Source organism: Hibiscus syriacus, unplaced genomic scaffold, assembly GCF_006381635.1.
Source record: "Hibiscus syriacus cultivar Baekdansim isolate YM2019G1 unplaced genomic scaffold, ASM638163v2 tig00111096_pilon, whole genome shotgun sequence".
In the NCBI taxonomy this organism is placed as follows: Eukaryota; Viridiplantae; Streptophyta; class Magnoliopsida; order Malvales; family Malvaceae; genus Hibiscus; species Hibiscus syriacus.
The window spans coordinates 745,720-769,035 of NW_024062981.1; the positions used below are offsets into that span (position 1 = coordinate 745,720).

General features: G+C 35.3%; 2 pseudogenes; one reads left to right on the top strand and one right to left on the bottom strand.

Moving 5' to 3' along the window:
- Nucleotides 1-10,405: 10,405 nt before the first annotated feature.
- Nucleotides 10,406-13,762, bottom strand: LOC120152960 (annotated as a pseudogene).
- A 1,777-nt stretch (nucleotides 13,763-15,539) lies between these two features.
- On the top strand, nucleotides 15,540-22,711 carry LOC120152948 (annotated as a pseudogene).
- The last annotated feature ends 605 nt before the right edge of the window (nucleotides 22,712-23,316 follow it).

A 23,316-nucleotide genomic window follows, 5' to 3' on the forward strand; every position in this document is an offset into this window, starting at 1 on the left:
TGGTTATTGCATGAATGAATATTATTAGTCAATTGTGTATAGTTAATTATTGATGGACTCGAACTGAATACGGTATAAAGTTAGTAAATTGAATAAGACTCGGATGACTCACATAAGAAATTAAAAGACTAATAAGAAATAAATCTAAGTCTAGTGATTAATCAATAAATCGATTAACCTTAGGATCTTTACATTCCAATTATTTTTTTTAAAGGTTTTAATTCTAGAAATGCTTGGATAAGAAATTACAAAAATACAATTATGTTGTAAAAAGACAAAGATTGTCATTAAAAGTGGAAAATAACCCTAAAAAGACATACTTGATCCAATTAAACTACTGATGCACATGTTAAATACTTGATTTGTTTAGAAAAATCCGATATTCGATTTTAACTTCCAAGATAGCAAAGACATAAAATTCTGATTCTTGAATAAACACATGGAGACTAATTTACCGGAAGTAATGTAAATGATTGAAATATCCTTGAGATGAAAAATAGACTTGGATGTCCCTTAATAGTGGAAATGACCAAAGAATTCATTCTTTACTTGATAGAAATATGGATTCACTGATTAAATTCCTCATCTGATTAGAAAATCCTGATAATTGATTCATAACCTTTGAGATTGCAACATACTCAGATATTTTGATTTCAGAATAAATATTTAAAGGCTAAATTATCGGAAGTACTCTATATTCTAGGATTGATTGAAATGACCATAATACTCTGGAACTCCGAAATGACTAGAATAACTTCTAGTATTGAAATGACCTAAAATACCCGCATGACCAAGAAATAAGCGAATCCCATTAGAAAATTCTAGAAACACCGATGAACCTATGTGTTGTATTATCGTTAAAGGTTACGAAACATGACCCAAGCATGTTGGTCATTATGAATATTGTTGCAATATAGAAATAAAATAAATATCACGAAATACATGTTCGTCTCCTTCAGGTCCTTTTAAAATTTTAAAGGTGATCCATTCAACTAGTGCAATCAGTATTAAGAAGTGAATATCTGGAAAGTATCTCGGTCCGAATGATTTACAAGTATAACAATGTTGGGATCTGATTAGTTCGATTTGACTCAAAATTTTAATAATTCGATGTAAAACCTTATTACTGCAATTCATTGCTTTACGCTTATTGGGTTAAATTAATAAGAAATTTTCAGAAATCAAAATTTCTAAAATACCCCTGATGACATGAGTAATAGAACACTCCTTGTCGCGACCTTCTTTCGGGCGGACCCAAAATTTGGCTTCGACTTAAATAAAATATTAGGAGTCGCCACCGGTCATTTAAAAATATTTAGGTTGATCGGATACCATCTTACCTGATCTGCGTTTTACCAGAAATATGTCGGGCTCGGGAGTCGGTTACAGCCAAGGAAGGATTAGCATCCTTGAACTGCCCCTTCGGTATCATTTAATTTATCGGTTGTCTTAAAAATTTAAAAATTTGATCATAATTATTTACCTTTTGATAAATTAAAATTATCCTTGAAAATATTGCTTGTACTTCTTCTGAAAAAACTGAGAGGCTCCTCCCCCTGTCAACATTTTCATTCCGCTTTTTATAGCCATTTTACAGATCTAACATAATAAATAAATTATACACTTGTTTTGTAATGGTGTTTTGAATATAATATCCCATGACTTTATTCATTGTGAATGGTAGAAAACATGGAGGAGTGAAGCGTCGACAGAGCACTTTGGCATCTAATTATTTAGGGTTAGGCGAGTCGGGTCAGGTCGGTTGGTGGGCCTCGAGTCTGGACCTAATTTGCTGCATTGGGTCTGCTCCTGAGTTATTGGGTTGACTCCATTTGGGTTTTGGGTGAGATTGTTGGATTGTATTGGGTTGTAAATAGGTCTTGTAAATTGGTCCTGCAGAAATATATGTAACAACAATTAATAATAATAATAATAATAATATAATAATAATAATAATATTAATAATATTTTTTATTTTTTAAATCCAGGTCAAAAACGAGTGTCTACAGCTGCCCCTCTTTGCACATTCTTGTTTAACAAGAATAAGGAAAAGATGAAAAAGACAACCAGTTTTTGTCAGGTCCTCTCTTTTTTCGTTTTGAGACTTGATAGTGTTTAATTTAGAGGACGCACTGCTCATACGTAATGAAGAGTTCGAATCGTCTAAGGATGATAACACAGTTCCTACGTGATGAGGACGGCTGATTATCTAAGGTTGACACAACTTCTATGTGATGAGGAGATCTAGTCGAAGGATGACACGATTCCTACGTGATGGGGATGGCAGGCCATCATTAGGGATGATAACACAGTTCCTACATGATGAGGACGACTGGTTATCTAAGGTTGACACGGCTCCTACGTGATGAGGAGATCTGGTCGAGGGATGACACGGTTCCTACGTGATGAGAATGGTAGGCCATCATTAGGGATGATAACACGGTTCCTACGTGATGAGGACGACTGGTTATTTAATTGACACGGCTCCTACGTGATGAGGAGATCTGGTCGAGGGATGACATGGTTCCTACGCGATGAGGATGACATGCCATCATTAGGGATGATATAGTTTCAAGAGAAACTGACTCATATATGATGCTTCAAGAGAAGCTGTCTCAAAAGAGACAAAATTCGTTTCAAGGGAAACGATCTCAAAGATATTTGTTGTTTCATGAGAAACGATCTCAAAGAAAATAAAACTTGTTTCATGGGAAACAATCTCAAAGTTTGGTGTTTCATAAGAAACTGTCTCGAGGGAGACAAAATTTGTTTCAAGAGAAACGGACTCAAGCGAGACAAAATATGTTTCAAGGGAAAATGCCTCAAAAGAGACAATATGTTTTAAGGGAAACAATCTCAATGTTTTTATGTTTCAAGAGAAACTGTCTCAAGAGAGACAAAATTTGTTTCGAGAGAAACAATCTCAAAGGTATTATATTTCAAGTAAAACAAATTTGAAATTTGTGTTCCGAGGGAATTATCTCAAGCGAGATGAAATTTGTTTTGAGTAAAAACAATATCAAATGTTTGTATCTTAGGGAAAACTGTCTTAAGTGAGACAAAGTTTGTTTTGAGAAAAACAATCTCAAGTGAGATCAATTTCGTTTTAAGTGGAAAAAATTCAAATTTTACATCTCAAGGGAGAATTGTCTCGAGCGAGACGCAATTTGTTTTGATAGAAATTGTCTCAAGCGAGACAAAATTTTGATTTTCAAGAAAAGCTATCTCTATCTAGACGACATTTTGTTTCGAGAAAAACAATCTCAGAGGTGAGCGATAGTCTGCTCGTTCTTGCTGGTGGAGGAAATATCTTCAGAAGATCTGATTGCTGACTTCAGGAGGTCAAATCCTTGTTTCTTCAAGTTAGAGACATCTGGTCATTTCTGAACATTGATTTCCTGAAAGATCAAAACGATGCATTTCTGACTGACTATCTTGGATGTTATGATAGATGCCAAGATGAAATTTATTTGACGTTTTATTGAATTTGTCCTCAAGAGAGGGAAAATCAAGGTCTTTATTGCACATGATAATGAATTCAAAGATGCAAATTTCACGTGTCATGTATGTATATGTTGATGTATATGTTGATATGTGAGGGGAATAGTTGCGTGAGCTGGATTTATTCTATCCCTGACTCAGTTTGTCTTTATTTCCACCAGAGTGTAATCTTACAAACCTCAACCTGAGATAATTTGTTTTACTTGCCCCATTAAATTTTTACCCCAAAAATTTGGCTTCTCCTGCCCCAACTTCAATCTTGAGCTTTGGGGAGATATTCGTTGATTTTCAAGATATGCTTCCAGAGAACTTATCTTGTTTGAAAATGCTTTTCTTCCTTTGAATTTTCAAAATTTTGAAACACATTAAAAGGAATTTTGAAAAATATTGCTTCCTTCGAGGTTTCACAATTGAAGCAAATCATAAAACAAGAGTTCATTGGATATCAAAAGAATCAATTACAATGTTAATCCTTCAATAAATTATAGCTCTTTGACATGTGTCAAGATAAAAGCTATCTTTGGGAAATGGTTAGGTGATGAAATGGTAAAATGTCTCAGGTTGTTATTTTTGGTTAATGGTTTGGCCTTCTTGTTTCTTTGATGTTCACTGATTTGATGGGGTAGCTTGTATGCTCCTCTACTGGAAGTGTTCTTCGGCTCCCAGCTCTCATGGTCACACTCGGATTGTGCAATGCCTTATCAAGGAATTTGTGCAATCGCCTCAGCTGTACCATTTTTATATTCGAGCCGCCTTTTCAGGTTTTCAACTCGAATCCTCCTTTGGTTTCAAAACGTCATTCAAAATTTACGTCTTGAACCCCTCTTTGTTATTTTTCTCTATCATATATTAAAGATTTTAGAAAATCTTTTACATATAAAGATTAATCCTGATGGGCGAAATGAAATATGAAGTTAGTCTCTTCTGTTTAGAAATCCATGTATGATTAAAAGGAACTTTTTAAGGCACGTAATGTAGGCCATGGTTCATGGTTATGAAAGAAAGGATAAGTAGGCCCAAACAAGTGTATAAGGGTATTGAATCAAGGATCAATTCATTCTAATGCCTTCAATCTTGTCTTGCTCAATTTGAATCTACTTGTATGTGTCTCTCTCTTGATGCTCTATGATCTTCGAGTGAAGTGATTCTGGAATAATTGTGCTTGATCAATCTCATAGTTTGAAGCTTGATGCGCCATTTGACTCGAGGGAATCTTTACATGTGCTTCTTGTTCCTTTTTCTTTGTTTATTTTCTATTTTATTCTTTTCTTTTTGATTTTGTTCTTTGTTTTTCTTTCTGCTTTGATTTGATATTTGCACTTGACATTTAGTTCAGCTTTATCTCCTCTGATTTGATGTCTTCACTCATGCAAGAAGATTTCCTTCACCTTGCCCCCCAGTGTGGAGGGTGATCCTTAGTTAGGGTCGAATTAGAGAAAAAATACTTTAGGATCAAAAGGGGACAACAAAGCATATATATACATATATGGATAAATGAAACAAAGCCGTTCATCATCTCATACACAAAAGTCTTCGTAGAAGAGGTATCCCCAAGGGGATAGATTTTCAGGATTAATTTTATTCACTTAAAAACAATGTAATTAATGCATGATAAAATTATTTTGAATTAATTCTACTTTCTGCTTCTTGTTCCCAACATGTCTTAATATTCAGGCTCGTCTTCAGGAAGTTGATGCGAGAAGCCCCAAGTTGTATCTTCTGGTATGAAGGTTCATGTTCAAGTAAACATCTCAATGCCTTAGGTTTTATTGGTAAAAATGTTGCTTTTACGTCTGAAAAGGATGTTGGTATGACTTTATTGACTCAAAGGTATGGGTATGACTCTTTGTGTATCGAAAAGATAAAGGCAATATTCAAAAGTTTCAAAGGGATGTAATGTCAAAATCTGGTCTTTTGGTAATGACTATGAGTTATTTTGTGTAAAGAATCAAGGTATTTTATTTTTTGCATTTTAGACAAGATAAGAAAGGTATAATCTTGCCATATGTTAAAAATCTATAATTCTTGAAGAATTAAAAGAATATTTAATTCATTTAATATTTGAAGAACTAAAGATTAAAACTCGTTCAATTATTCCACCTTAGAAGTTAGCATAAATTCAGTTGTTTAAAAGATTAAGCAAACATGAAGGATAAAAAACGTGTTCAAACAAAACAATGCTCTCACTGCAAATGGTAGATGCAATGCCCCCTTATTCGATTTTCCATGCCCCTGAATCCACCAGGTTTTGGATTTTGCGTTTCAGTGCCTTATAGTTCTCAGAGGAATGTCTGGAGCTTCCTATGTGGTAACTGCACACATCTTCAATATCGTATCCCTTAGGATATGGTGAATCTTTTCTCAGATCATCATGGCAGGCTTAGTCCTACAATCAGCTGATCAGACTCCCACTATACTGATTTCATTTCCCCCCTTTAATTGTTAAAATCTTGCTTCCATGTGGTGTTATGTGGTTAAGACCACTTCATCGAATCCTCCATGAAGAAATTTCATGTTTATGAAAATGCTTAAAAATGAAATGTATATGCAAAATGCAAAAATGCATGAAATGTTCGAGGCATTGATCCGAAAACATGTCTGTTATCGTAAATAATCTTTATTAGGACAAAATTGTTTTATCTTTTAAGAGACAAAAATATCAACGGTATATTCTAACTAAATCCTCTAAACCCTGAACGACTTCTAACAGGTTGACTAGTCTTTTGCCTTTGTCTGTCATCGGTTGAATACCCTGTCGAACCGCTCCAGCTTCTCTGGCTGAACCGTGCAAGTGTTGAGTTATTTTTTGTACTTGTTCCAAAAAGTCTCGAATGACTACATCTCTGGCTCTCATCTTTTGTTGAACTTGTTCCCGACGAATATGTCATTGGAGCCCTCCATCGAAAAGAACTATCTGAACCTTGCTTGCTTCCTTCTTGAATTCGTCAACAATGGCCTCCAATTTCAGTTATCGTTTTGCCATCCTGCTCTTGTTTTCTTTGAAGGGACTCTCCAGGTTAGTAGCCTTTTTCTCGTCTTGTCTCTACAAATTTTTCCAACTCAAAAGGTTGACTTTTGATGTGCTTGGTGTAAATCCCAGTCCGTTCTGAGTCCTTTATAATGCAACAAAGTGGAATATTTTTCGATTACGAGTACCATGTCTTCTTGGTTGAATTGTCTTGTAGATTGTCTTCCTGAGCATAGCCGAATCGCTATGTTTTTCACCTCTTGTATTATAACCCCTTTGTCCATTAATTTAAATTATTTAGGTTTAACAAACACATTTTAGTGGATCAACACCTCTTTTGAATGATGTAATCGATAAAAATAATAAAATAGAAGAAGACAAAAATGAAAGGTTAGTGAGATAAAGATAATAATCAGAACACTAATTGAAAAAAATGTCCTACCCCACATGATATCTACCCCACATGCTTATTATTCCTACTCGGATATGATCTCTATCCCACAAGTTAATTTTGAGCAAGTCCTAACCACATAAATATCTAGTTCACATGCTTTGAACAGAAAATAAAGTAGGAAATAATCTCAAAATAACCTAGAGTTTGAAATGAGGTTTTGGGGTGGGCTCTAATTCCATGTAGTCTCCCAATTTAGGTTCTAAAGAAGGTACCCGAGTTCTCCTTGCTGGTGCTCCCTTGGGCTTGCCAAACCCTTAGTCCTAAGCTCATTACAAGCTTGTGTGAACTAAGTTAAACTCGAGAGGGTACATTCCCTTATGTCTGTACGGTGAATAAATTCACACGAAGACATAAGGTATATAAATCTCGAAGGCTACTTGCTTGGCCTGTGCGAAGAATAAATTATCACGAAAGCGTCACTTTCACCCTACTTAAAAAGGGTTTGAGGCTTTGGTATAGAGCCTGAGATGAAAACTTTTGAAAATCTGAAATCAATGAAAAAATGTCAGTATAACTATTTATTTGAAAAGTAATCAAAGATAAATAATTAGAATCGAATAAATAAATTAAAACTTAAATTTTTATTTTCGATTAAAAAGACAACCAAAAATTAATTATGGCCTGACTCACTAACCTGTCTCCAGCAGAGTCGCCAAGCTGTAGCGGCATTCTTTCAGGCGAGCCCAAAATTTGGCTTTGACTTAATAAAATATTAGGAGTCACCACCGATCATTTAAAAAATATTTAGGTTGATCGGATATCATCTTACCTGATCTGCGTTTTACCATAAATATGTCGGGCTCGGGTGTCGGTTACAGTCAAGGAAGGATTAACACCCTTGAACTGCCCTTTCGGTACCATTTAATTTATCGATTGTCTTAAAAATTTAAAAATTCGATCATAATTATTTACGTTTTGATCAATTAAAATTATCCTTGAAAATATTGCTTGTACTTCTTCTGAAAAAACCGAGAGGCTCCTCCCCCTGTCAACATTTTCATTCGGCTTTTTATAGCCATTTTACAGATCTAACATAATAAATAAATTATACACTTGTAGTGTAATGGTGTTTTGAATATAATATCACATGACTTTATTCTCTGTGAATGGCAGAAAACATGGACGAGTGGAGCGTTGACAGAGTACTTTGGCATCTAATTATTTAGGGTTAGGTGAGCTGAGTTGGGTCGATTGGTGGGCCTCGGGTCTGGACCCGATTTGCTGCATTGGGTCTGCTCCTGAGTTATTGTGTTTACTCCATTTGGGTTTTGGGTGAGATTGTTGGATTGTATTGGGCTGTAAATGGGTCTTGTAAATTGGGCCTGCAGAAATATATGTAACAATAATTAATAATAATAATAATAATATAATATAATATAATAATAATATTTTTTTAAAGCCCGATAAAAAACGATTGTCTACACTCTTGTTGTATCATAATCTTTAACTATTCTAATGTAAGGTTCTCGAATACCCTTTTGATGCACTCAAAATCCTAAATGATCCTGAAGCATCAATTTATGAATGTTTGATTAGATATGTTAATGAACGAACCCTTTTAATAATGTTCTCAATTATGAAATTCGATCAATTTACAAAAAATCCATGATTCTCCTTCATGATATCTACCAAGTTCTTTTGAAAAAAAGTGGATCTTCTAGTTTGTTCCTTGTGTGCTATATGATTGTTTTATATATTCTGAAATATGATTTGTTATCTGATTCACTTTATGAATAATTTATCTGATAAAATTTCTAATTTTATGAATTACCGTTTATTGACTATGTTTGCCCGATATATGCTCTTTGGTTACATGTTTATACTAAAAAATATATAAATATGCCTGATTTATGGATCATGAAACTACTGTTTACTATATGAAACTGTTTATTGGTTTACTATCTGGGTATGATTCTAATGTATGGAGATTCAGCTCCAATCAAGCTGGTAAATTTTTTATGAACCTAAAGTTACTCTTGAGTAGGCTCTTAGGCCACAAAGTACTCCCTTGGGTAGGCTTTAAGGCCACAAAGTACTCCCTTAGGTAGGCTTTAAGGCCCCAAAGTACTCATTTAGGTTGGCTTCTATACTCATTGGGTATAGGGTATGTCCTTATGGATGCAGTTCTGGGGGACTGCATTTTGGTGTACAAGTAGAGGGCATTTATGTGGTTTAAATAAACTTTATTGTCACTTTTACGATATTCTACTCGATTACGATTTTGATATTATAGTTTACTACTCAATCTGATTTTTACTGTGGTACTGTCTGGGTAGGATTCTGGAGTCTCTATAGGTTCAACTCTGACCAAGCTGGTAATTCCTCATTTATCTAAGGTGACCCTTGGGTAGGCGTGCATGCCACTAGGTACTCCATTTTGTTGGCTCCTACGCGCAATGGACCTAGGGTAAGTCTTTATGGATATAGTTTTGGGAAACTGCAAATTGATATTCGGTTGGAGGGTATTATAATGATTTTAAAATATATTTTTCTGAAATAAATGATCACTACTTTTCTTAAACTATATCTACACTTATTTCTGGTTTTGTGAGAACACATTAGGCACCCTTTTTCGATCTCCTAAATCTGTCTCTAAATCTTTCTTTTGAATTATAGGTTTCCCGACTATTACCTAAAAACCACTTATTGGATTTTCCAACTCATCACTAGAACCTATAGATGCCTGGTTTACTAAGGAAATTTCATGCTTTACCATATAACTACTTGACCTTTAGCGTCAGCTGATAGTTCCGTATTACTGAGCTTTTTCAAAGTTCGTTCTGTTACTCACCATTTTAGGTTAAAGGAGTTAATCTCGTACAGTTATCGTCATCAGTAATGGGAGTTCCTTCGGTGTCGTTTAAAGAGTACGGTACAAGTGTAATAAGAAGACACGAAAGTCATATTTGTTTTCGTATCGACTATGTAACTTGATTTGATAAATGACATTATTGAATTCTGTTTTAACATATGAATGATTTTCTGAAATTGTGTTTTTATTTATAAATTGTTTTACTGTTAGAAATGGTTTAACAAATATTCAATTTTTTACTGGATTTTGATTGTGGGTCGCTCCAGTGGCTATAATATGACACCTCGGGTCGAATTGGTTCATCCGTATCGATCTGGGGTGTTACATACAATGCCACATGTCGACATGCAATAGGATGAGAGTAAGTCGAGGAAAAAACAAATGCAAGTTCACGATAGAATTTAGTAGCACAATGAGTGAGGCAAAGGCACACGGGCAAAATCCCCACCTCAAAGCTTGTGATTGTTCCATTCATGGCGATTATAATGGAGGGACCATTGCTTCTCAAGTCATTTGATGTTGACCTTCTCTTCTTTATAAGCCAAAAGACAATTTTAATATCTTCTTTATTGGAATTCATTTACTTTTTAAAATATAAAATAAGTTAAAGATAAGATATAAAGACAGACTTAAAATTATCAATAGCAATAACCTAATAACCAAAACCCAATACAACCCGGTGCTTATAAAATTCAATGCTTAATCCCAAAACAAGCAAAACCTAATTTGAACCTAAGACAGAACTAAAAAGAGATTAAATCAACCTAGAATTCTTAACAATGAATGCCTGATTACCCTTTAAATCGTATAATTTTTCTTCTGCGATATATGGCTCAGACAACTTTCAGTTTGGTAAAGATGTTACAAGTATCTCGGTGTCATACATATGCTCAATTATCACAAGGGAAAAAGCCGCAGAAATTACCGAATCACTGCTGGCTTTTCTTATCTTTTCTTGTTCGTTTTCTGAACTCTTGTTTGTCATCGGAATACTGCTTAATTATCAAGTTGCACTTTGCTGTTTTAACATCATCTGCGGCTGCCAAGAACATCTTTTCATCTATTGAAATACTTCCCTGCAACTTCTCCAGCAGTTTGGCTCCGCCGAGTATTTCACTATCAGCCAACACTGCCGGTTCCTGCTCTGAAGCACAACTCTTCTTGAGACCGGAAACGACTTTCACTCGGGACAAAGATGAAAGATCAGAACCTCGCGACTTAGAGGCACCTGTTACTATCCATAATAATCCTCCGGATATACTACAGCCAAGGCTTGTAGGAATGAAATTCTCCCCGACAATTGAGAACTCTTGCTAAAATTAGAAGTTACACATGACACAATGGTTAGCCATAGATTTCATTAAAGCTTTAAGCGTACATCAGGATTCAACCTCTTTCTATTAAACTATAAAGTTAGATATGTGGACGGGATATGTGAAATTCAAGCTAGAATGATGTCAGGTGAAGGGAACGAAACCGGTCTCGAAGGCATGCAGGTTAAACAATCCTTTTGTGTTTAGATTGTTGTTAAAGTTGCAGTCTCACCTTTGTGACAGAAAGAGTCCGAGATGGAAGGTCACAGGTCAATAGCATTTACCCCCACAGACTACATAAAACAGAATGACTGTTATGATACTCAACTGAAAGGTAGACCACTGAAGGAGAAGAAAAACAAGAATACAGAATACTCAGAATCTGACCTTTGAATGGCGACTGCAGTAACGGTACATTCGGGAATTGCGCATATGTCGGTAACAGTTGAACAGTTTCCTTCGGTAGCGTCTGATTCAACCTGTCCCACCTTCGAAAAGGAATTAAAAGTAAAACCAAGTTAAAAGGTTTAACAGCAAAGTTAAAAGTAGAAAAATAGTGATGGACAGTGTTTTCTTTCCCAAAACATCGTCAATAATCTCCAAAAGTTCTCATAACAAGAGAGGGATACCTTTGTATCAACTTCACAGGTATCAAGGAGGGATCCAGATATAATATCGCACATGCGAACCTGAAGAGGAATACGAAAAGTTCATTGATTTCCAAAATTTGCACCTTGGAAACTTAAAGAACAAGACAATAAACAACTTAGAAGGTTAAAGAAATATAATTCTCAATACTCACAGTTGAATCACCACCTCCAGACACAAGAATACCCTGCGGAGAATCTGGAGTGCAAATGAAGGCAAGGCAGGAAACAAATCTGTACACAATTAAAATGAACATCTATATCTTCCATTATAGAAATAGAGAATTATATATTCTCAGATAAAGAAATTGAGATATAAGTAAACTCGGATTGCTAAAAAAGTGTTTAAACAGGTTGAAAGTCAACCTACTAGAGTCCTCGACTAGGAATCAAGCAAGTTCAAGCATACTATTGTCCCTTAAGTCGGCACAAATTTTTCTTTGGAAATAGTACCTTTCATATGTACGATATCAAAGCAATGCAAAGGAAACATGAAATCACAAAAATCTCACTCACTCCGTATGACCAAGACAAAAGCTTTGAATCTGAGCACTGTCTAATGGCTTCTTAGGAAACACTGTAACCTGTCACTAAAAAGTAGCATGTAACATTGGTGCTTTATTAAGATATCAACTATCGTGGTTATAGTAACTAGAAAGGTTAAGGCATGATGGTTTACACGAATTTTGAAATCTCTGCCTGCGCTGACAATGAAATGCCCATCAGGTGAAAAGTCCTGTAAGTCAGTCCTATTAGTAATTTGGTAACTAACAAACGATCCATGCTTGCAACAACATACATGTGCCAATTAAAAGGGAAATAATCCTTCTAAAAAATGGGGAAATGACCCAATGTAGCTAATTATTACCAGGCTAATAATGATACTACAATAATGAGCAAGCAAAGGCACAGCCTTCTTGTTAAGAGGAGCTTCAGTTTCATCGACCCCGGGGAGATCCACAGCCCAAACCACTCCAAATTTATCAGCAAAACAAACATGAAGACCATCAATGCTTATAGCAACTGCGTTCACTCTCTTCTCAGAAACCCTGCCATACATCATATTCATAATGCATCACTAAAATAAAGTAAAATTTTTCCAAAAAAATAGTTCGGTGTTTAAGAACTTGCGCACTGGTAATACAGCGCCAACAATCGGTAGACCAAACCTTGAAAAGTTTATCATCTCCAGCAGATACGAGTAGTTTCCCATTTATTCCATATTTAATAAATCTTATTGAATCAGTATGATAAGCTACACCCGACTCATCCATCAAAGACACGGCACAATTGTCTCTGTCAACCCCCAATTTTTTGTTCTTTAAAACATTATTCATTTCTTAACGGAATTTTAAGCAAGCTAAAATTGATTACACATAAAGGCATGATAATGGAAGGGGAGACAAAAGCTTACAGGAGATTGAAGACACGAAGGTCTGACCCGACAGCGACTGCAACTGAGTTCTGGGTTGGTGTCACAGTCGGAGGAGATGAGCGTAGACGAGAAGAAGGAATTGGGGAAAGCAGAAGTCAAGGGTTAGGGATTGAGGCACGGGAGGAAATTGAAAAGGGGATTTAGGGATTGAAACACGAAAAAGGGGCCTGACATACTTACCCTTTGAATTGGAGTCACTCGTGTACCCGATCTAATCAGAGTCGGATCTGTCCAAGTTTTCAGCACGAGTTGAAGCAGCCCAAGTCATGTGGTTCAATATCCTGCAAGGAGAAAGAAGATAAGAATTAGTCTGTTATAAGGACAGACAACTGGCATCTTTTCAATTTACGTTTTTAGCCCTGCAACTAAATAATACTGCTGTAGAGACAATTGATTTCTCAAGTTATGAATGAAGTATTTCTTTCCTCTGAATTCTCTATTTCTCTACTATCTTCTTCTTGAATCCTTTCTATTTCTCATAAACTATAACAGTCGGGTGGACGGAAACAAGGGCCGAAGCAACCTCCATGTCCTTATTATTTTGTTCAAATTCTTCCGTTTGAGCATCTTCTTGTGGATTGCCGTTGTCGTGTTCACACTCTTCGACCCGATCATCCATTTTTGCTCTTTCATGGAACGGTTCTTTTTTTTAAGGTTTTAGTTAATGACGGTTAGATGGTTTAAGCTTACCGGCGGCAAATCATTGGGCTTTTAAGTTCAAAGGGCCTTAAGGACATAGCACCATCCTTCTATGGATTTTTTTTGCTTTGGTAGTTCAGTTTAAAATATTCAACAATACTATTTTTTAATTAATAAGATCGATCGAACTCATTTAGTGACCTCAGTGGTTAGAAGAAATGTCGTTCTTTTTTAAGATCCTAGATTTGAGTTGTTGTATATGTAAGATGTGTGTAGTCAACAACTAAGAAAAATTGACATATTATCTTATAAATGTCAATTCTAAGATTATAATTACTACAAAATGTATGAACGTAAATGCTCTCTTCATTTTCTTAAGATTGTGAATCCAATAAAGAATCTATATTTATGATGAATCATGAACCACTTCCTGATTGTGATAATTAAAATTGACAAAAAATAAAAATGAAAAAAGAACCCATAGCATAAAAGGTTAATGGAAACAAAAAATGAAATCAAATAGCAATGGATTCTCATATTTCCTCCAAGCAAACATGACAAAGCAGGAAAACAAATGGCTACTACTGTCTGTATAGTAGGCAAAGAAGCTCCTTGTCGACGTAAAACGCATAACATACGGAGAAAATCATATGTATGAAGCAACGAACAAAGTAAAGATAGAACAAGCGACACTTCCATTTGATTCACTGCCTTCTTTTGTAGGGACTTGTCGTAACCGTCTTTCGGTTGGTTTCCGGAATTGGGCTTCGACTTAGAAAAATGTGGATTGGAGTCGCCACCGATCATTTATTTAAAAATAAATGGGTTGATCGGATACCCTATTTCTTTACCTGATATGCGTCTTACCAGAAATATGTCGGGTTCGGGAGTCGATTACGGTCAAGGAAGGATTAGCACCCTTGAAGCGCCCTTTCGGTACTATGTAATTCCCAGTTGTCTTTAATTAAGAAAGTTGAAAGTTTAAATTGAAAGGTAAAATAACGATCCAAAACTTACATTTGATTGATTGAAAATGAACCATTTAAAAGTCAAGAAACGTGGAAAAAGGAAAAAAAGTGGTAAAATAAAATGAGGAAAGTAGAAAATAAAAATAATTAATATACATATATAAATAAAAATGAAGACATGGGAGATAAAAGTATTTGGAAAGATATGAGGCAAACAGACAGAATAAAGAAAATAACAAGGTACACACAGCAGTATGAATGAATATAAAGAAAAATAAAGAAAGAAAAATGGAATAAGAATATGAACCAATAAATAGATAAAAATAGGATAAGTAATACAAACATACATAAAAATTTACGTAAGAAAAATATATGCAGTAGAATAAAATATATAAAGAACGGAAAAGAAATATAAATAATATATATATACATAAAATATAATATAATATACTATAGCATAAATAAATAAATAAAAACTAAAAATATAGCATACTATAACAATGTATGTGAATGTATATATATAAAGGATCATAATAAAATAAAACAAACTTGGGTGACCGAATTAAAAGAAAATCAGAAACCGAGACTGAATCCTAAAGAAAACTGAGTTCAAAATTGAAATTAGGGACCGAATCGAGCCCTTAACAAGACGAGAGGACCAAACGTGTAGTTTCTCCTTTTGTTACGAAAAAAACATGCGGATTTTTAGTATATCACTTAAAATTGTTTTGTAAAAATCATTCGTTCTCTCAAATAGCCGAACCCCTCCCTTTCTCTCCATTCTCTCATCTGTTCTTAGGCCATGAAGAACACTGGCCGTGGATTCCCAGAAAACGACCTTACGCCGCCTCGCCGGCCGCCGTTGGTCGGCGCCGGCCGCCGATCATCGGCGGCAAATCCTGAAAAATTAGTTTTTTTTGACAGCCCCTCTCTCCCTCGACTCAAATCTCAAATCGGTTTTTTGAAATAGGCCTCGGGGGAGGGTAGATCCGAGATCAAAGTCTCAATCCCTCCCCTAAAAGTTCATCGGCCAAAAACATTTTTTTGGGTTCGATCTGAACCAAAAGCGACGGATAAGCACACAAGCAAGGACCACTCGAGCAAAAAGGTAAGCAAAGATATACCTTTCTTTTATTTCCACTTCAAAAAAATCTTACAAAAACGCCTTGGTTGCTTTGAGTTTCCTAGTATTTTCTGTTAACCCCTGTAATCTGACCCCTCTCTCGTGAGAATTACATGTTTATTTATAGTATAAAGAGAAAACTATATTTAGAATCCTATCTTGACTAGAATCCTAATGCTTGTTGTCTTCTCTTATGATTTGTTCTTGCTTCACGCGTGACGTTGGTGAGGTTGAGGATTTCATGGCGCCGAGAAGATCGGCTAAGGGAAGCGTGGGTGGCGAGGACTCGTGAGGCAAGGATTGCGGCGCTAAGGAGGGAAGCTGCTAGGGTTTCTGGAAACCCTAACTCCAACTGGGTTACGTGTATGGGTTTGGGCCATAGTAGACTGTTGGAACATTTGGGCCTGTATAAGATTGAAATAATAAAATTAATAACACTATACATATAATCATATAATATAATTTGTAATATTATCTAATAATATTAATAGCATCATACGAAATTGAGTGTCTTCAGGACTGTTTTAGACCCAGTTCCTGCAAATTTTAGCTCTCTAAGGTCATCATCAACCTTCCTTTTTTTTTCTTCTTTTTTTCATGTAGTTGTTCTGAATTTCTGAAGCTTTTGAGTTAGGGATTAAAATGGGTTGGAAAGCAGCTGAGAAGCTTATTAGGCACTGTAAAATTCTTAGGGGGTGACAATGTAAGCATCTGACTCCAAATTTCCATTTCCGTTATTCCAAATTTAAGTTAAATTCGAAATCAATTATATGTTCCCCCCCTTTTGTAATGGATTGGCAGGTGATGATAATCAGGGGCAAAGATAAAGGTGAAACTGGCGTTATTCGCTCACAAAATCGTGTAATTGTTGAAGGGAAAATCTGGTCAGACTCTCTTCAAAATTCAAGATACAATTCTTGCTCTGTTATTAGGAAGGATTGTCTTTTAAAATTCCCCTGTTTTACAGGTGAAAAAACACATTAAGCAAGGTCCAGGTCATGAAGGTGGTATATTTACAGTCGTGGCTCCACTTCATGCCTCAAATGTTCAAGTTCTTGATCCTGTTACTGGGTTTTGGCTTTGAGTATGATTGTATATTTTGAAAGTAGTTAGGACAAATAAGAGTAGTTTTTTTATGGATTATATTGATGTAGGAAGCCCTGCAAGTTTGGAGTTAAATATTTTGAAGACAGAACTAAGGTGAGAGTATCTAGAGGTATAGGAGCTTCGGGGTCTATAATTCCTCGCCCTGAGATCTTGAAGATAAGGACAACACCAAGACCTACAGTAGGTATTGCTCTTCCCCAATTTATGTGGAATATTATCCTTTTTCTTTTACCCTCCATGCAACTATATGTAATATATGTTGCAGAATATGACTATCGGATAGAGTAAAATCGCAACTGATAATTTGAGAAAATAAAAATGAAGATAAAGAAGACACAAATTTTACGTGGAAAACCCCTAAATAATATATGGTAAAAACTACGGGTAACAGTAGAAGAATTTTACTATGAGAAAATATGAATTATAACTTCTCTCGATCTAACAAGGAGAAAACAATAACAATTCTCTCTTGATAAAAAAGAGAAAACAACTCTCAAGAAAACTCTCTAAATTCTCTAGTATTGGGAGAAAGCTAGAATGATTTGGGATGATTTTGAAGCTTAATGTGTTAGGGTATTTATAGTTGAAGCTTAAGGATTAAACTTGTAAATATCCTAATGTATAGGGACTAAATTTATAATTTTCCTATTACCAAATTATCAACAAAAGTTTGCTACTACCATGCACCATTCAGTGTCAAACTTTGATTTTCATGCACCATTCGGTGCCAACCTTTGATTTTCAACAATCTCCCACTTGAAGATTTGATTGGAATAATCATATCTTCACACCATTATTTCTACCTTGTACCTTCATGTTGCTTACGTCTCTGACATGCCACAAGAGGATCGACACCAAGAAAATTTATCAGCGTTGATCGCATTCGTCATGAAATGCTATGTTGTTTTTGGTATGGATCTTCTGCATATCTACCGTCTCTTCTTCCACCTTTTCACGAATGAAATGGTACTGAACCCGTATGTGCTTTGTCCTTGAATGAAATGTTGGATTCTTTGCTAGATGCAAGGCGCTTTGACTGTCACAAAACAGAGAGACATACTATTGATTATGCCCAAGCTCCTCCAATAGTATCTTCAACCAAATTGCTTCTTTACTGGCTTGTGTAGCTGCTACATATTCTACCTCTGTTGTGGATGTAGCCACAACTGACTGCAATTTTGAAACCCAGCTTACGGCTCTACCAGCAATTTTGAACACATATCCTCTAGTAGATTTTCTTTTATCCAAATCCCTTGCATAGTCAGAATCAACATACCAATTGATAAGTAATTTTGATTCTCCGTAACATATTGCAACATTTGAGGTCATTTTGATGTATCTCAAAATCCTCTTTACTATATTCCAATGCTCTTTGCCTGGATTCGCCATGTGCCGACTAACCACTCCCACTGCTTGGGCAATGTCTGGTCTTGTGCATATCATAGAGAACATTAAACTTCCCACTGCCGATGCATACAACACTCGAGACATCTCCATCCTCTCTTCTTCACTTCTAGGACTCATACTGGAGGATAATTTGAAGTTAATAGGAAGATGGGTAGAAATTGGCTTACAATCTTGCATGTTGAATTGTGACAAGATATTCTTCAAGTAATTCTTTTGTGAAAGTCAAATCTTCCTATTTCTTCTGTCTAGGTGAATTTGCATCACTAGAATCTTGTTTGCTGATCCAAAGTCCTTCATTTCAAATTCCCTAGCCAGTTGTGCCTTCAATTCTTCAATATGATCTTTGTTGGGTCTTGCAACCAACATATCATCCACATACAATAGCAATATAACAAAATCGTTATCACCAAACCTCTTGAAATAAGCACAAGGGTCTGCATTAAGTTTGTTGTATCCAAGGCACATAATGAAGGAATCAAATCTCTTATACCAACACATCGACGCATGTTTTAGACCGTACAGAGATTTGTTCAACCTACAAACCAAGCTTTTCTTTTCTTTTTCTTCAAAACCTTCAGACTGGAGCATATAAATCTCTTATTCAAGATCTTCATGAAGAAAAACTGTTTTAACATCTAGCTGCTCTAGATGTAAGTTCAATGTAGCACACATTGCCAAGACTACTCGAACTGTTGTTAGTCGAACCACAGGAGAAAATATTTCATTGAAATCAATACCTTCATTTTGAGCATATCCTTTGACCACCAGTCTTGCACGATACCTCTCAACTTGATCGTTACCATTTCACTTGATTTTGAAGACTCATTTGTTACCAATTGGCTTCCTTCATTGTGGTAGTGGCACAAGGTCCCATGTATTATTTTTATGAAGGGCTTCAATTTCTTCTTGCATCGCCATCGTCCATAGTGAAACATCTGAGTTGTTTATTGCCTCCTGGAATGTTGATGGCTCACTGTCTTCTGTTAAAAGGCAGTATGCAATATTTCCTTCTATAACATAATCTGAGTGCCAATTGGGACGTATTCTCACACGATCTGATTGACAAGTTGTTGGAGCTTCAGAACTCTCTGGTTCTTGTTCATCATGTGTTGGTTCTGCTTCAGAAGAATCTCCTTGTTCAACCTCATTTTCCACATGTATCTGTGTAGTCTCTGACTTTTCAGCGCTACTATCTTCTTCTTTTCTTTATAGTTTATCTTCTACAAAGATAACATCCCTACTGATGATCACTTTGTGAGCAGTGGGATCCCACAAGCGATACCTCTTTACTCCATCAATACAGTTTGGTGAGATGATCCCATATCATTCTAGCTGTCTTCTTCTCCTCGATACTTGACAATACTTCATCTGCTAATGCTAGATGAAAGTTTGTCATAGTATTCTCGTCCATTTCGATCCATTTCTTGTCATCTTTGAAATCTACCGGCCTTTCACTGATAGCTGCTAGACAACTGTTTTTCCTTAGGATGTTCTTCATTTTCAATTTCCACAATGAGAAATTTCTCCCATTGAATTTTTTCAATATCAAATTTCGTTGCCATAGCTTCTATTACGAATAGCTCCCACTATTTCACTATCGTGAATAGTTCTATAGAACCTTCAAAGAATGGGTAATACCTTATTACTTTCTTATGTTGGAGGATCCACCTTTTAGTGGTAACCACAAAGACAATAAGTAGATATTACACACTCAAATCTTGCTCTTGATACCAATTGTTGCAGAATACGACTATCGGATAGAGCAAAATTGCAACTGATAATTTGAGAAAATAAAAATGAAGATAAAAAAAACATAAATTTTACGTGGAAAACCCCTAAATAATATAGGGTAAAAACCACGAGCAACGGTAGAAGAATTTTACTATAAGAAAATAAGAATTGCAACTTCTCTCGATCTAACAAGGAGAAAATAATAACAATTCTCTCTTGATAAAAAAGAGAAAACAACTCTAAAGAAAACTCTCTAAATTCCATGGTTATCAAAATCGGACCGGACCGGACCGGCCGTTCAATTGGTTGAACCGTGAATCGGTGGCATGTCCGGTCCGGTTACCTCACAAAACCGGGCTGGCAATGAACCGGCTGAAAACCGGTAGAATCGGCTGAAAACCGATAAAACCGGGGTGAACCAGCTGAAAATCGGCAAAATCAGGGTGAACCGGCTGAAAACCGGCAAAACTGGTTTGAACTGCCGGTTCACTTTTTTTCTTTTAAAAAAAATTAAACCAAACGACGTCATTTGTTCAACAAGCCAAGTCAAATTCGAGTATTGCTGAGCTCGACTCGAACTCGAAAACTTTAAAAGTAAGCTCAACTCGACTCATAAACTCACGAGCTAAAAATTATCAAGTTCAACTCGAACTCGAAATATAATATTAAAACTTAAACTCGAAAAGGTTCGAACTCAAAAAAATTTAGAAATTCGATTGAAGCCTAAAATTTGAGCTCAATTGAAGCGAAAGAATAGTTCGCTCTGTGCTCACCAAAAGACTCCATGATTTTGAATGTCAAATTACATCTATTATTTATAGAAGTAAGTTATGATGCTCTTCTATGTTTCTTAGACATGCAGGATTGTTTTGTTATCATATTTTTACTCTTTAAACTTTTGGGATGCTCTTCTATGTTTCTTAACAATGTGGGATTGTTTTTTTTTTTAAAAAAATTAAACCAAATAACATCATTTGTTATGATTTTTTAAGCCCCAATTTTATTTTTTTGATTATAGTTATATAATTATATTTATTATTTAATATGTTTTACCTTAAATATTATGTTGTAGTTGATTTGAATCATTTTGTTTCACTTGATTTTATGGTTTTTAATTTATATATGTTATGACTTGTGATATTTTTATACCTTTTAATATTGTAAACTTAAAAAAAGTGTTACATATATATTAATATTGCTTTGAATATTATGTAAAATTAAAAAAAAATATTATTTTATATAAAATCCGGTTCAACCGCGGTTGAACCCGGTTGAACTAGTGAACCAGTGAACCATTACCTTTACCGGTTCAATGTCCGGTCCAGTTTTAAAAACATTGCTAAATTCTCTAGTATTGGGAGAAAGCTAGATTGATTTGGGATGGTTTTGAAGCTTAATGGGTTAGGGTATTTATAGTTGAAGCTTAAGAATTAATTTTGTAAATATTCTAAAGTGCATGGACTAAATTTATAATTTTCCCATTACCAAATTATCAACAAAAGTTGACTTCTTTAAACTATGCACCATTCGGTGCCAAACTTTGATTTTCATGCACCATTCGGTGCCAACCTTTGATTTTCAACCATATATATATAGCTAGCATTTCAGCTTAATATAGAAAAAATCATATGAATTCAAAAGTTACCGTGTCAATGGGCTGGAAATTGTGAACATATTCAGTTGGTTTTTAGTTCAGTGATCAGTGAAGTGGTAATGTGGTATCGGAAGATATTAACTTAGAACTTAGAAGGCTATCTATGCACATGTTAAGAGGCTAAAAACTGGTCAAAAACTCAACACGGCACACAGTTAATATAAACTAAAAAGTAGTTCTTCAAGGAACTAGAAGATAACTTTTTGCCATTTGTTACTCATAACAATTACAACAACTAGCCTTCTCCTTGTAGATTCAATTCTAGAAATGGCAATAAATTGAGAATTGAAACTAGGAGCTTTGATATATATGGACTAAGTTTGTAAATATTCCTATACATGCATGCTTGGTTACATCTTTTGTAATTAGATTGAAATTTAAGGAACTGGAATGATACGCTGTTGTATTCTCATTGCGTATTATTATTATCGTTGTATGATCATTGAAGTTCAGTAAAGATGGTGTTCTCAAGTTCAGATGTAGTCAATGGCTGAGGGGAGAAAATTTATCGAATCACTTAGGGGGGGGGGTAGTTTTTTGATATTGAGTTTAATCCCTCTTTGTGAGTAATACTTAAAGGCATATAGTAAATGTTGCAAACGGATGGAGTAATATATCAAAGACTGTTTTATTACTTCTCTGTTGTGTTTAGTTTGATCATGATATCTTCCCCTTAAGGTTTCAGGCGCATATGCACTTTTTAACATCATTAACGGCTTCTGTTCATAAGCATTTAAAGATGTTAGATGTTTGTAGTTCAAATATCATGGATTGTCGTGTAAATGGTTTACCATGAGAAACTTGTACAGCAAAATGAAGTAAATTTGCTCACTTGCTTCATTCAACTTATTTTGTGCGCATTGTTTTGCAGGTGATCCGAAGGATACTCCGATGGATCTTGTGTTGGAGAAGACATGATCCAAAGATTGGGAAGGGCATGCCTGACCTTTAAAGAATCTCGATCTCATTCATCGGAGGCTACAGAATTATATGGTCTATGGATCTTGCCTATCATCTATAATACTCTTATCAGGGTTTGCATCTAACGTTTAATGTGGTTGGTGGGTGTTGCAATGAAATCTTTGGATTGTATTTTAACGTCCAAGGTTAAACACTTTACTACTCGAGCATGGCTATTTATGCTGCCTAGTTTACCTTCATGAAATTACCACTCACCAATTTCCTCCATGTGCGCTCTATAGTGCAATCAGATTCTACTGGTTTCAAAGTTGCTAATCTTCAGGGACCTTGTTTCTTTCATTGTCCCTTATCTCGATCTGACATTAGGGATCCGCTGGGTCGGGTTGAACTTTTGACCAATCCAAACATGATTCAAAAATTAAGTCTCTTAACTTGATGTGATGCTATAGAAATGGTCAGGCAAAATCAGGCATGTAATGATCGTGTAAATTATTTAGGCTTTTAGGGTGATTAAAAAATTAATTAGTAATCTATAACATTTATTATAGTGCCTTGGAACTTGTTATGTGAGTATGACAAGTTTTAATAAAAAAAATATTTTTAGAACTTTTTACTCGGATATGACAGATTTTAATA